General features: G+C 39.6%; 1 pseudogene; it reads right to left on the bottom strand.

The window, feature by feature from the left end:
• Nucleotides 1-261: 261 nt before the first annotated feature.
• On the bottom strand, nt 262-11,157 carry LOC100424448 (integrin beta-1-binding protein 1 pseudogene; annotated as a pseudogene).
• Nucleotides 11,158-11,494: the final 337 nt, after the last annotated feature.

Raw genomic sequence — 11,494 nt, 5'->3', positions numbered from 1 at the left:
TAGCTTTTTAAAACTTTATTTTCCTGATTAATAAGTTTGCTCATCTTTCTATCCACTCTTTAGCTTCTTTTTTCCCCCACTGTTTAATATGAAACATCTTAATATAAAAAAATCAATATTTTATTTATTGCATTTTCTTAAGAAAATCCAGAAAAGGGATCACTTCATATTTCCGTAATAGTACAACATTGCAGATTGAAAACAACTGTTTTGAACACAGCTGAACTTTCAGATAAATTGACTTTCACTTGATTGCAGGATTCAACATTTCTCAGATGTTAATACAGAGTCAAAAGTGGCAGATAGAACTTTTCAAATTGCTTATGTTTGTTCCACCTGGTTGCACTGATGAACACACAGGCTGTATTCATCATTGCTTGCATCTGTGTTCTTCAGAGCCAATAAGATTTTTTCCACCCTCAGACCATCATCATAACACACCATCCAGAGGATTAAATATAGAACATGCCTATACAATATATCATACTGATCTGATGTTGATACTTATATCACACTTGGAAACTCCCATTATAAATTTTTCCTCCGGAAGAACAAGAGGCAACTTTTCATCTTGCTCGGCAACATCTATATAATTTATCAGGTCTAGCAGCCCTTCAAGACATTTTCTCTGAGAGAGTTTCAGTATCTTAATGGCACCACCACATTTTATTTGAAATTCTGCACACGTATTTGAATTATTGTTGCTTTGTCCTGAGCTCTTGGTGGAATTTACATTGAGACTGGCCACAGGGCTGGACTATGAAAGGCCCCCAATGCTAGAATCTACAGACTTGCTCTTAGTACTGATTTCACCACTTTGGGAACTGCTACTACTGTGTCTTTTTTTTTTTGCCTTTCCAAAACATTTTTCACCATAGCTTCATCTAGAGAATATCACCATAGAATCAAATATTATTTTATTATCTTCAAAGGTTCTAAAGACAGGTCTGCACAGATAGCTTCCTTTCATCCTAACATAGTTAGTTCTTTTTATAGAAACAATGTACGTCAACACGGAGCATAGGCGGAGGACCGCCTATGTTTCTGTTACAGTCAGAGCACTGCACACCTCCTTAGTTTCTTGTGAAAGCAGTTTTTTACTTCTCATAATATAGAAATTTTCATCAGAAACATCTCCTCAGTGCTGTCTGAAGTTGTTCTTCAGTCTTCTGATATATTTTGAAGGCTGTTTGCTTGTAGCTACTTGAAATTGAATGTCTTTAATGCATTGTCTATTATTTTGCTTGATGAATCTTCTGGATATTTCTTGTAATGTCAGGTTCAACTTGTTCTAAATGTTCAGGTCACTCTTTGCTAAGTCGTTTTCTAAAAGAATGTATTTTCTAAGTCCAAGCAAAGAGTTGGAGATTTTCAGCTCTTTTTTAATGCTTTCCGGTTTTTCCATTTCCGATAGTTTGTTTTGGAGCATGGATTCCATTAAAGTTAATTCAAGGCCTTCAAATTCTTTTTGAAAAAGGTTAAATGTGTAAAAAATTTGAAAGTCTTTCCTCTAGAAGAACAGAAACATCAGTGCCTAGTTCTATGTCTTTAGTTGTATAAGATAGGCCTTTAATTATTAAAAATCTGATCATGACTATAAATAACACCATCTTCCACAGCAATCCATGGGTATCGGGATCTGGTTGAAAGTCCTAGGCCGGGCGCGGTGGCTCAAGCCTGTAATCCCAGCACTTTGGGAGGCCGAGACGGGCGGATCACGAGGTCAGGAGATCGAGACCATCCTGGCTAACACGGTGAAACCCCGTCTCTACTAAAATACAAAAAAAATTTAGCCGGGCGAGGTGGTGGGCGCCTGTAGTCCCAGCTACTCGGGAGGCTGAGGCAGGAGAATGGCGTAAACCTGGGAGGCGGAGCTTGCAGTGAGCTGAGATCCGGCCACTGCACTCCAACCTGGGCGACAGAGCGAGACTCCGTCTCAAAAAAAAAAAAAAAAAAAAAAAAAAAAAAAAAAAAGAAAGTCCTCTGGCAGGGCTGCCGCTGGCTGGCACAGTGTCCCCTAGAACCAGTGCAACACTGAACATCACGGCCATGATCAGTCTCTCTGTGATCCCCTAGGCTGTTGTGAGGCACTTCAGTTTGTTAGGTCTCATAGACCATCATAGAGCACCGGAGAGTATTCGGCTGGAACCAAATCAGTGCCTGGTAGACTTCAGTGGAGGTGAGAGAGAAGGAATAAATACAGTAAATTACTGGCTAATTCTCCTCCTTCTCTCTCTATTTTTTTTAAAGAGACAGGGTCTTGCTATGTTGCTCAGGCTGGAGTGCAATGGCTATTCACAAGTACCATCATAGAATACTATGACCTCAGACTGGGTTCAGACAATCCTCCCACCTCAACCTCCTGAGTAGCTAGGAGGAGGTTTGCACCCCTGCACCTGGCTTCTCCTTCTCTTAAATAAACTTATCATTTTGTGGCCCTGGATCTTTTAGCCACAGAGCACCAAAAACTTCTTATTCTCAGAGCCTCTTCATGTCTGGCTGGCCTTGACTATTCACAGAGAGGGCAGAACACAAGTGGGGAAAAGATTATGAAGGACCCTACAAAGGGTTTCAACTTACTTCACCAATTATACCTTGAAAAACAAAGGAAGAAATAAGTTGGAATTTTAGAAAGTTTTCACAACTGAAGCCTGTACTGTAGTTATGAGCTAGGAAAACTCAATTTTCTCAAACTCTTTTTGCATGTGGTAAAATGTTTGATGATGCAGAAGCCCTTCAAGATACTTCTTTTCAGAATGATAATCTTTGAGGGTATCAGATGCTGATGCAGCTTTCCTCACAGGGACTGATCCCTAGGCAGTGGGGGACCCAGGCTTTGTTCAACTGAATTTAACAACTCAGTCTTGGCCAGGCTTGGTGACTCACACCTGCATCCCAGTACTTTGGAAGGCCAAGGTGGGAGGCTCACTTGAGCCCAGGAGTTCTAGATCAGACTGGGCAACATAGCAAGACCCTGTCTCTACAAACGAACAAATGAAACTTAGCTGGGCACAGTGGTGTTTTCCCACGGTACTAGCTATTCTGAGGCTGAGGTGCAAGGATTGCTTGAGCCCAGGGGTTTGAGACTGCAGTGAACTCTGATTGTGCCACTGCACTTTAGCCTGGGCAACAGTGAGACCCTGTCTCTGAAAGTCACTTTATCAGGCCATTCTTACGTTGCTATAAATAATTACCTGAGACTAGGGTAATTTATAAGAGGTTTAATTGGCTCATGGTTCTGCAGGCTGTACAGGAAGCATAGCACTGCGACTGCTTATGGGGATGCCTTGGGAACTTTTACTTATGGCGAAAGGCAAAGTGGGAGCTTGCATGTCACGTGGTCAAAGCAGGACCAAGAGGGAGAGGGAAGGAGGGGAGGTGCCACACACTTTTAAATGATTGCATCTTGTAAGAACTAAGTCACTATGGTGAGGACAGCACCAAGCCGTGAGGGATCTGCCCCCATGATCGAAATACCTTCCACCAGGCCCTGCCTCCAACACTGGGGATTATATCGAAACAGGTGATTTGGAGGGCACATCCGAACTATATCACACACACCATCCCATTGACAACAAATTGGTAGGAATTTTAAAAATTCTACTTATTTCTTCTTTCTTCTTCTTTTTTTTTTTTTTTCTTGGAGACAGTATCTGTCTCTGTCATCCAGGCTGGAGTGCAGTGGCATGATCATGGCTCACTTCAGCCTCGACCTCCTATGGTCAGGTGATCCTCCCTCCTCAGCCTCCTGAGCATCTGTGACCATAGGTGTAAGTCACCACACCTGACTAAGTTTTTTGAGTTTTAGTAGAGGCAAGGTCTTGCTATGTCACCCAGGCTAGTCTTGAACTCCTGAGCTCAAGGGTCCTCCTGCCTCAGTCTCCGAAAGTGCTGGGATTACAGATAGGAGCCACTGTGCCCAGCTCTTCCTTCATTTTAAAAGGTAAAATTGGTGAAGTAAGTTGCAACCCTTTGTGGGGCCCACTGGTTTTGGCAGGGCCAGGCTGGGCTGGGATGAATGGCTCTGTAGGTCTGTCTGAGCTCCCTCATGTGTGCTGAGGTCAGCTGATATGGGCAAGTGCAGCTCCAGCCTTGGCTCTGGCCCACATATTTCTTACCCTTGTTTTATAACCTGTGTTACAAGCCCGGTCTTTTCTGCCCATGGTAACGGCAGAGGCACAAAAGAGCCATTGGGGAGCAGTTATCCAATCTACATTTTCAAAAGTTCACCCTGACTATGAGATGTCAGAATCTCATTTGATTGCCTTTTCATGAAGTCATGATCCTCAGGGAGCCTGTAGGTTTTCTGGAAGTAGGATATAGAATAGGAGCTGATATAGTCACCCATTTCTTCTGTTTATGTGGCTCACTTCACCAGTCACTGTCAAGAAAAGTTGGGATATTTGAGCTGACAGAGATGAGATCACAATAAACACCAACCCAGAGATGGCTACACATGTATTCTGAAATGACTACACTCTGTTGACCAGGTGAGGAGTGGCCCTCCACAGCACATACTGTCCTATGGGCAGAGCGACAACTTAGGTATCCAAGATGCTGATGCAGCAAGGCCTAGTGCTGAGTAACTGCAGGATTCCAGGGAGCTCTTCATAGCTATAGGCCTCAGTTTCTTCTTTAAAGAGGAGGAAATATGTGAATAGAATCTATATCCTGAATCAGTGGGGTTCAAGCTGGTGTGAATACTTCATCTTTGAAAGGGCTGAGATACTTTTTCTAGTACGTTTAATTTTTAAATTTTTTTTTAATTGATTGTAGAGTTTTCCTGAAAGAATAAATCAACACTGATACCAAGAGAGCAAGGAATGATGGACCAAGTCTTTCCAAAACCTATTACCTTGCCAAAAGGTGGTAAGTCATTACTTCTTGTCCTGAAATACCAGCAGCAAGTAAGAGCTCCAGAATTTCAGCCAACATGACGTGTTGTTTTTTATATTCCCATTTCCATATCTGAGGTGCACAGCTCCTGGCTGTCCTGCCTCTTGGGGAACACCATGATTCCTTCCTGGGCTGGCAGATGACTGATAAAACATAAAGAATGTCTGGAGGAAGTTGTCTATGCTTTGTGAAGCCCCTTTTTAATTTATTTACTTTTTCTTATTTTTTCATTTTTTAATAACTTGTTTTTCCCACATGCCTTCTATCCTTCTGATCCACCCATTTTTTTAATACAAAAAATTAAGTATTTAGGGTTTCTTTTTGCCATGTAGCACATAAACAGACCTCCTTAATAGACTGCTTTTTGGTTTGAAAGAGAGAAGCAGTCAAGAACACAGGTTCTTGAAAATAAGGAAGTGTGTTTGTGAGCATATGTGTTTTGGGGGAGGGTAGAGAGTAGGGTTAAGTGATGATGGTTATGAGAATTTAAAGGCTTAGCAGAGCTGTGAGTTTAAGGTGGTCAGGAAAATTTTCTCCGTAGGTCTTTTATGTCCAAATCAGGGAATGTTTGTAGAAATATCAGATTTTCTTTCTATTTGGGAAGAGGTTGTCTCCCTTCAATCTTCCATCTCCAAGAAAAAAAAAAAAAAAGAAGAAGGAGGTACAAATAAGTGGAATTTTAAAAATTCCTACAATTTGTTGTCAATGAGATGACGTGTGTGATAGTTTGGCTATTATGTTGAGATGTAATCTTATTTGTCCTTCAGCTGTTGAAGTTCCTTAGATGTCTTCTCTTTTCGTTCTGCAGATTTACTCTCTCTCTCAGATTTACTATCCATTCCCATAAATTCACGTGTGATCTGTATACTGAAGAATCCTTGTGCTGATCTCTGCTCATCTCAGACCCTTACAGCTCATTGTCCTAACTGATTCACTTAGATGACAAAAAGGCAGTTCAAAAGAAAAACCCCACAGCATTTAGCATTTCCTATCTTTGCCATTATATCTATTTCTTTGCCTTTGTTCTCTATCTCAGTGAATGGTACCATACCTGAGACAAAACACGGGAGGGAGAGAGTAGTCACCTTTGAGTCCTAGCCTCTCCTAATCCCATATTGAATCTATCCTGCTTATTTCTGCCCATTATACAAATTTACAACTTTGTAAAAAAAAAGTTTTATTTCTTTTTACAATTTTTTTTTCAATTAAAAAAATATTTTTTGAGACAGAGTCTCCTTCTGTCACCCAGGCTGGAGTGCAGTGGCACAGTCACTGCTCACTGCAGTCCTGGGCTCAAGCCATCCTCCCACCTCAGCCTGTGGAGTAGCCGAGACTTCAGGTGCATGCCACCACACCTGGGTAATTAAAAAAAATTTTTTTTAGAGATGGGGTCTCACTATGTTGTCCAGGCTGAATTTTACTCTTAAATATGAACTTCTCCTCTCCACTACCATTTCCACTTTTCTAATTCTCTCCTTATCTCTCTTATGAACTGAATCAAGACTTCTTATCTTTGTCTGTTTTTTTTCTAAATTATATATTTTTCAGTCAGCATGATTTTACTAAAACACTTATCTGATTATTGTTCCTTTTCTGCTTAAAACTACTAATGACTTTTCATTGCCCTTAAGTTCTAAATTCCTTAATTTGAATTACAAAAGTCTTTGTATCTGGCTCCTGAATGCCTTCCCAGCCTCATCTTTTAGTGCCTCTGCCTTGCTCTCTATGCTATTATCCTATTAAATTGTTTTAGTTCCTTCTACATGCCATGCTTCCTTGTTCCTCTGTCTTGGATCTTTTCCTTATTCATCCCGTTCTTCATCTGACTAACTTGTATATTATTCATACTCCTTCAGATATTGCTTAAATAAACTTCCTCTCCTGGAGACTTTTCCTCCCTCCACTAACACATCTGAGTGAGATGCCTCTCCTACATGTTCTCACAGCACCTATCATTTCTCACACCAACTATTAATTTACTTACCGTAATGAATTGCAATTACCTAGTGTCTTGTCAGTACCTCTGACTAGACTGTAGTTATTGTGTTTATTTTTGTATGTTGGCACATATATAGAGGATACTCAGCCATTGCTGAGGGAATGGATGGATGACAGTGTTACAAACTCAGGTTCAGTTGCTCACTGCTTGCAGAGTCCAATTAACAAGAGGGACGTCTGGTATAAAGAAGGTCACTTTTTATTCCAGAGCTAGCTCAGGGAAGAAGTACAGGCTTCCTGCCTTAAGGGTACTACTTTGCCTTTGAAGCAGAAAGTGGGTGCTTTTAAAGGGGGTCTATCATGAATGGCACACAGCAGTAGTAGTAAACAGGTGGGGACTCCATGTGCCAGCTTGGTGCCTTATCTACTGGGCAGTCAAGTTGCTGTCTTCATGGGCAGAAATAGGTTGTAAAGTGGCCACAAACTCTCCAGGTGAGAGTTTTGTAGCAGGACTTTGGGGTGTAAATAGACTATTATCTCTCGAGGCAACCTTCCTACTGGTGGGTGAGAGTTCTGTTCTGGAGCTTCCAAGCACATAGTTAGATCAACTTGCCCTGTAGGGAGTGTCTGGTGAAGGGAAGGTAAAAGGTTATCCTTGCATTTCTAAAAGGCTAAATGGAAAGTGGGAGATAGGGAGAAATGGAGAAAAGAGAAAATAGTTAAAAAATAGTAACTGTTTCTTTTTTTCTTAGAAAAATTAGGATACTTGGTTACGGAAGTATGAATGCATGATTAGTTTTCCAGGGAGTCTGCTCTCTGTATCAGTGTTACTTGGTTCAGAGGTTCATATGTTCATGATTTCTATAATTAAATTCTGTTTGTAACTTTATAAGGTTTCCATATTAACATTGAATTTTGCATTGCTTACAAATTAATTTTCTATTTTTTCCTATTAGTTTTTTTCTGTTTGCAATTTAAGGCAGAACTTTTTTTTAAAAAGTATGGTTCTTACCTGTTGTAAATGGAACACTTTGCAAAACTACTTAACGGAGATTCAAATCAAGGGGAAAATTGACAAGGCAGTGATATACAGGCTACTCATTTAAGCATTATTAACAGGTATATGATCTCATCTTTCCTCTAGTAAGAACATTTAAAAATACTCCACAGGATTAAAAAATCAGATGACATTATTATTTATTTTCATTTTATGATCTTTTGTAATATATATTTGAATAAAGCTATACATCTTAATTAATTTAATAATTAATAAAATCTAATATAAAAGTAGCTTATTTCTGAGACTTTTAAAGAATTTCCATTTTCAACCATTATATAATAGGTTAGTCATCTCTTTGTATCTTCTGTCAGGCAAATGGACTGAGGCCTAACACAATACAGACTTTAGAGGACAGAACATTCCCTAATGGTTTTAAATCTTTCATAATTATAGAAAACAACTTTCTTCATACTTTTACTACACTTAAGCTCTGAATTTCTGTACTTACAATAATGCACTATTGCATTATTTGGATTCAAATGTTGAAATCTATCATAGCAGTTATATAATACGCAAAATTATCAGTTTAGACAATGTACCGAGGTTCAAGAAGAGGAAAACAAATAGGAAAACCTTAACAGTAGAGTCAGTGATAAGGACTCCAAAAGAAAAGCACATTGTGGATTTCTGCTTTTAGGTTTTTATCTGGAGCTTATGTACTTACCTCTCCTCCTCTGCCTCCCCCTCTTACAGTCCATTGAAATCATAAAAATTGTAAAAAAAAGAAAACTGCTCTAGGACTACTGGGAAAGACAGAAAAGGGTAACTTTATACCATTGACATATAAGAAATGTAAAACTTCTGGAGTGTGTGAAACACAGGGAACCACACTGAAACCAAACTAATCAGACTTGTATAGCAGGTAAGTAGGGAGCCTCTTCAGAAGCAAGTAAGTGGGTAATGTCTTTAACTTACCCTGAAAGAGTTTTCATTTTGGAGCAACAGAGGTTTAAACGGAGATGTACTGAGGGCAAGAGGTGAGGGTTAAATTATATTATTTTGGAAACTTTACTAGTGACCCATATCATATATTTCCTTAGGTATTACTTTATATGGATAGTGTACTAAATAAAGAACTAATAAGTTGAGGAGAAAATAAAATAAAAATAAAACTCAAAGGCTATTTAGAAATTATTAAAAGTGAAATAATCATATATGAAAATCTATGGGATGTGTTCAAAGATATACACAGAAAATAATCCAAGTCTTAAGTTAATTTCATAATAGAGCAGAAAGATTGAAAATAAATGAACTAATCCATGCTGGTCACTAATCCGTGGTTTTGAGGAGTGCTGTATTAAGAAGGGTTCTAAAGATGAGTCTGTGCTGACCACTGAGTGTGGCTGTTAGAGAGTAGAGAAAACAGCGTTCAGTGGATTTTGTTAGATGCACTGTATAAAGCCATTAAGAACCAGATAATTTTTTAAATTTTTAAATTATTTTTAAATTTTGCTTTAAGTTCTGGGATACGTGTGCACAATGTGCAGGTTTGTTACATAGGTATACATGCACCTATCAACCCATCATCTAGGTTTTAAGCCCCACATGCATTAGGTATTTGTCCTAATGCTTTCCCACCCCTTGTCTCCCAACCCCCTGACAGGCCCTAGTGTGTGTTGTTCCCTTCCCTGTGTCATTGTTCAACTCCCACTTCTGAGTGACAACAGGTGGTGTTTGGTTTTCTGTTCCTGTGTGAGTTTGCTGAGAATGATGGCTTCCAGCTTCATCCATGTCCCTTCAAAGGACATGAACTCACCCTTTGTTATGGCTGCATAGTATTCCATAGTGTATATGTGCTATATTTTCTTTATCCAGTCTATCATTGATGGACATTTGGGTTGGTTCCAAGTCTTTGCTATTGTAAATAGTGCTGCAATAAACATATGTGTGCATGTGTCTTTATAGTAGGGTGACTTGTAATTCTTTGGGTATATAACCAGTAATAGGATTGCTGGGTCAAATGGATTTCTAAGAACCAGATAATTCTTATATTGCTCCAAAGCTCAGAGTGAGAGGAGGTTTCCCAATTATTTTTTGAAGCAAGCATAATTCTGATACCCAAATCTGAGGAAGAAAGCATTCAAAAGAAAACTAAAGGGCAGGCATGGTGGCTCATGCTTATGATCTCAGCACTTTGGGAGGCTGAGGCAGGAGGATCACTTGTGGTCAGGAGTTTGAGATCAGCCTGGCCAATATGGTGAAACCCCATCTCTACCAAAAATACAAAAATTATATGGGCATGGCAGCATGCACCTATAGTCCTAGACACTTGGAAGGCTGAGGTGGGAGAATCGCTTGAACCCAGGAGGCAGAGGTTGCAGTGAGCAGAGATTGTGCCACTGCCCTCCAGTCCAGCCTGGGTGACAGAGTGAGAACCTGTCTCAAAAAAAAAAAAAAGAAAGAAAAACTAAAGATAAATTTGTAGAGACCTCAAATAAAATATGTTCAAGTAGGTTTCACCAGTAAACATAGTAAAATAAGCAGAAACATTGTTTACAGTGAAAAATAAAATTCACCTACAAGTGATAAAAGAAGCTCCTTTCAATTTCTGTTAATCTTAAATTAAATAAATTGTATTACAATTCACAGACAAGGTGGTGAATAATATCCATTCAGCTTTGTCCGGAACAGCACAGATGATAGTGACGTCGTGGAATTCACCTTTGTGGCTATTTAGTGACCCGTTATCACGTGGGCTGTGAGAAATCAGACTGCTAGTCTAGATTAGCATCTAGACTGAAAGTCTGAGAATAGGTGAAAGCCGAAGTAGGATGCCCAGTACCTGATTTTTAATATGAAACTCTCCTTTGTCTCTTATGTTTTGAGTTGGTTATCTGAATGCCTGTCTTATTTGCCTTTGCTTTCAAGAGATAAGAACTATAATGATTCACCTTTGTTTCCATCTAGGACAGACTTTTCCATAGAGCAGGTGCTAAGAAAACACTTAATTGAATTTAATTAAAGAGGCATTGGTATAGTAGGAAGTTCACTGGTCTTGGAGATAGCAATTCGGTTTCAAGGCCAGGCTTTGGTCAGGATGCTTCCTTTCCAGCTCAACTAGGACTTCCTCTCTGGGGGACCTCCTTGCCACCCACTCTACCCTGCATTCTGAATGAGCTAATTCTCTGTGTTTTCCCACAAACCTGTTCTTCCCTTTCTGGGGCACTTAGCACTTTCCTGTGTCTCCTCTGTGAGACAGTGAGTGTGCTCGGTTCAAACTCTATCCTCTGAATCCTGTGTTTGCAGAGATTGGTACCCCCCATAGTGCTAAAAAATGTGTTATGTGAATAAATGGTTTAGCTTCTCTGTGCTTAAGTTTTTCCCATCTAAAAATAACAATGTTAATAATACATAATATTGGGATTTCCAAGAACCTCCCTTAGAAAAAAGGCTACCCCCTTTCATAAGAACAGCAGTTGTTTGTTATTGAACACTTATTAGATGTTCACTGACCAGACACTTCACATATATTATCATTATGTCCTATCATTGTGCCACAAAGAGATAGGTGCTATTGTTCCCATTTTATAGGTGTTTGGGGAGGTGAAACCACTGCCCCAAATCAATAGCAAGCAAGGCAGTGGCAGAGGTGGGATTTGA

This window comes from Macaca mulatta, chromosome 1 (assembly GCF_049350105.2).
Source record: "Macaca mulatta isolate MMU2019108-1 chromosome 1, T2T-MMU8v2.0, whole genome shotgun sequence".
NCBI classification, from domain to species: Eukaryota; Metazoa; Chordata; class Mammalia; order Primates; family Cercopithecidae; genus Macaca; species Macaca mulatta.
Note: the sequence above shows the minus strand (reverse complement) of the source record. Positions and strands in the feature narration are given on the sequence as shown.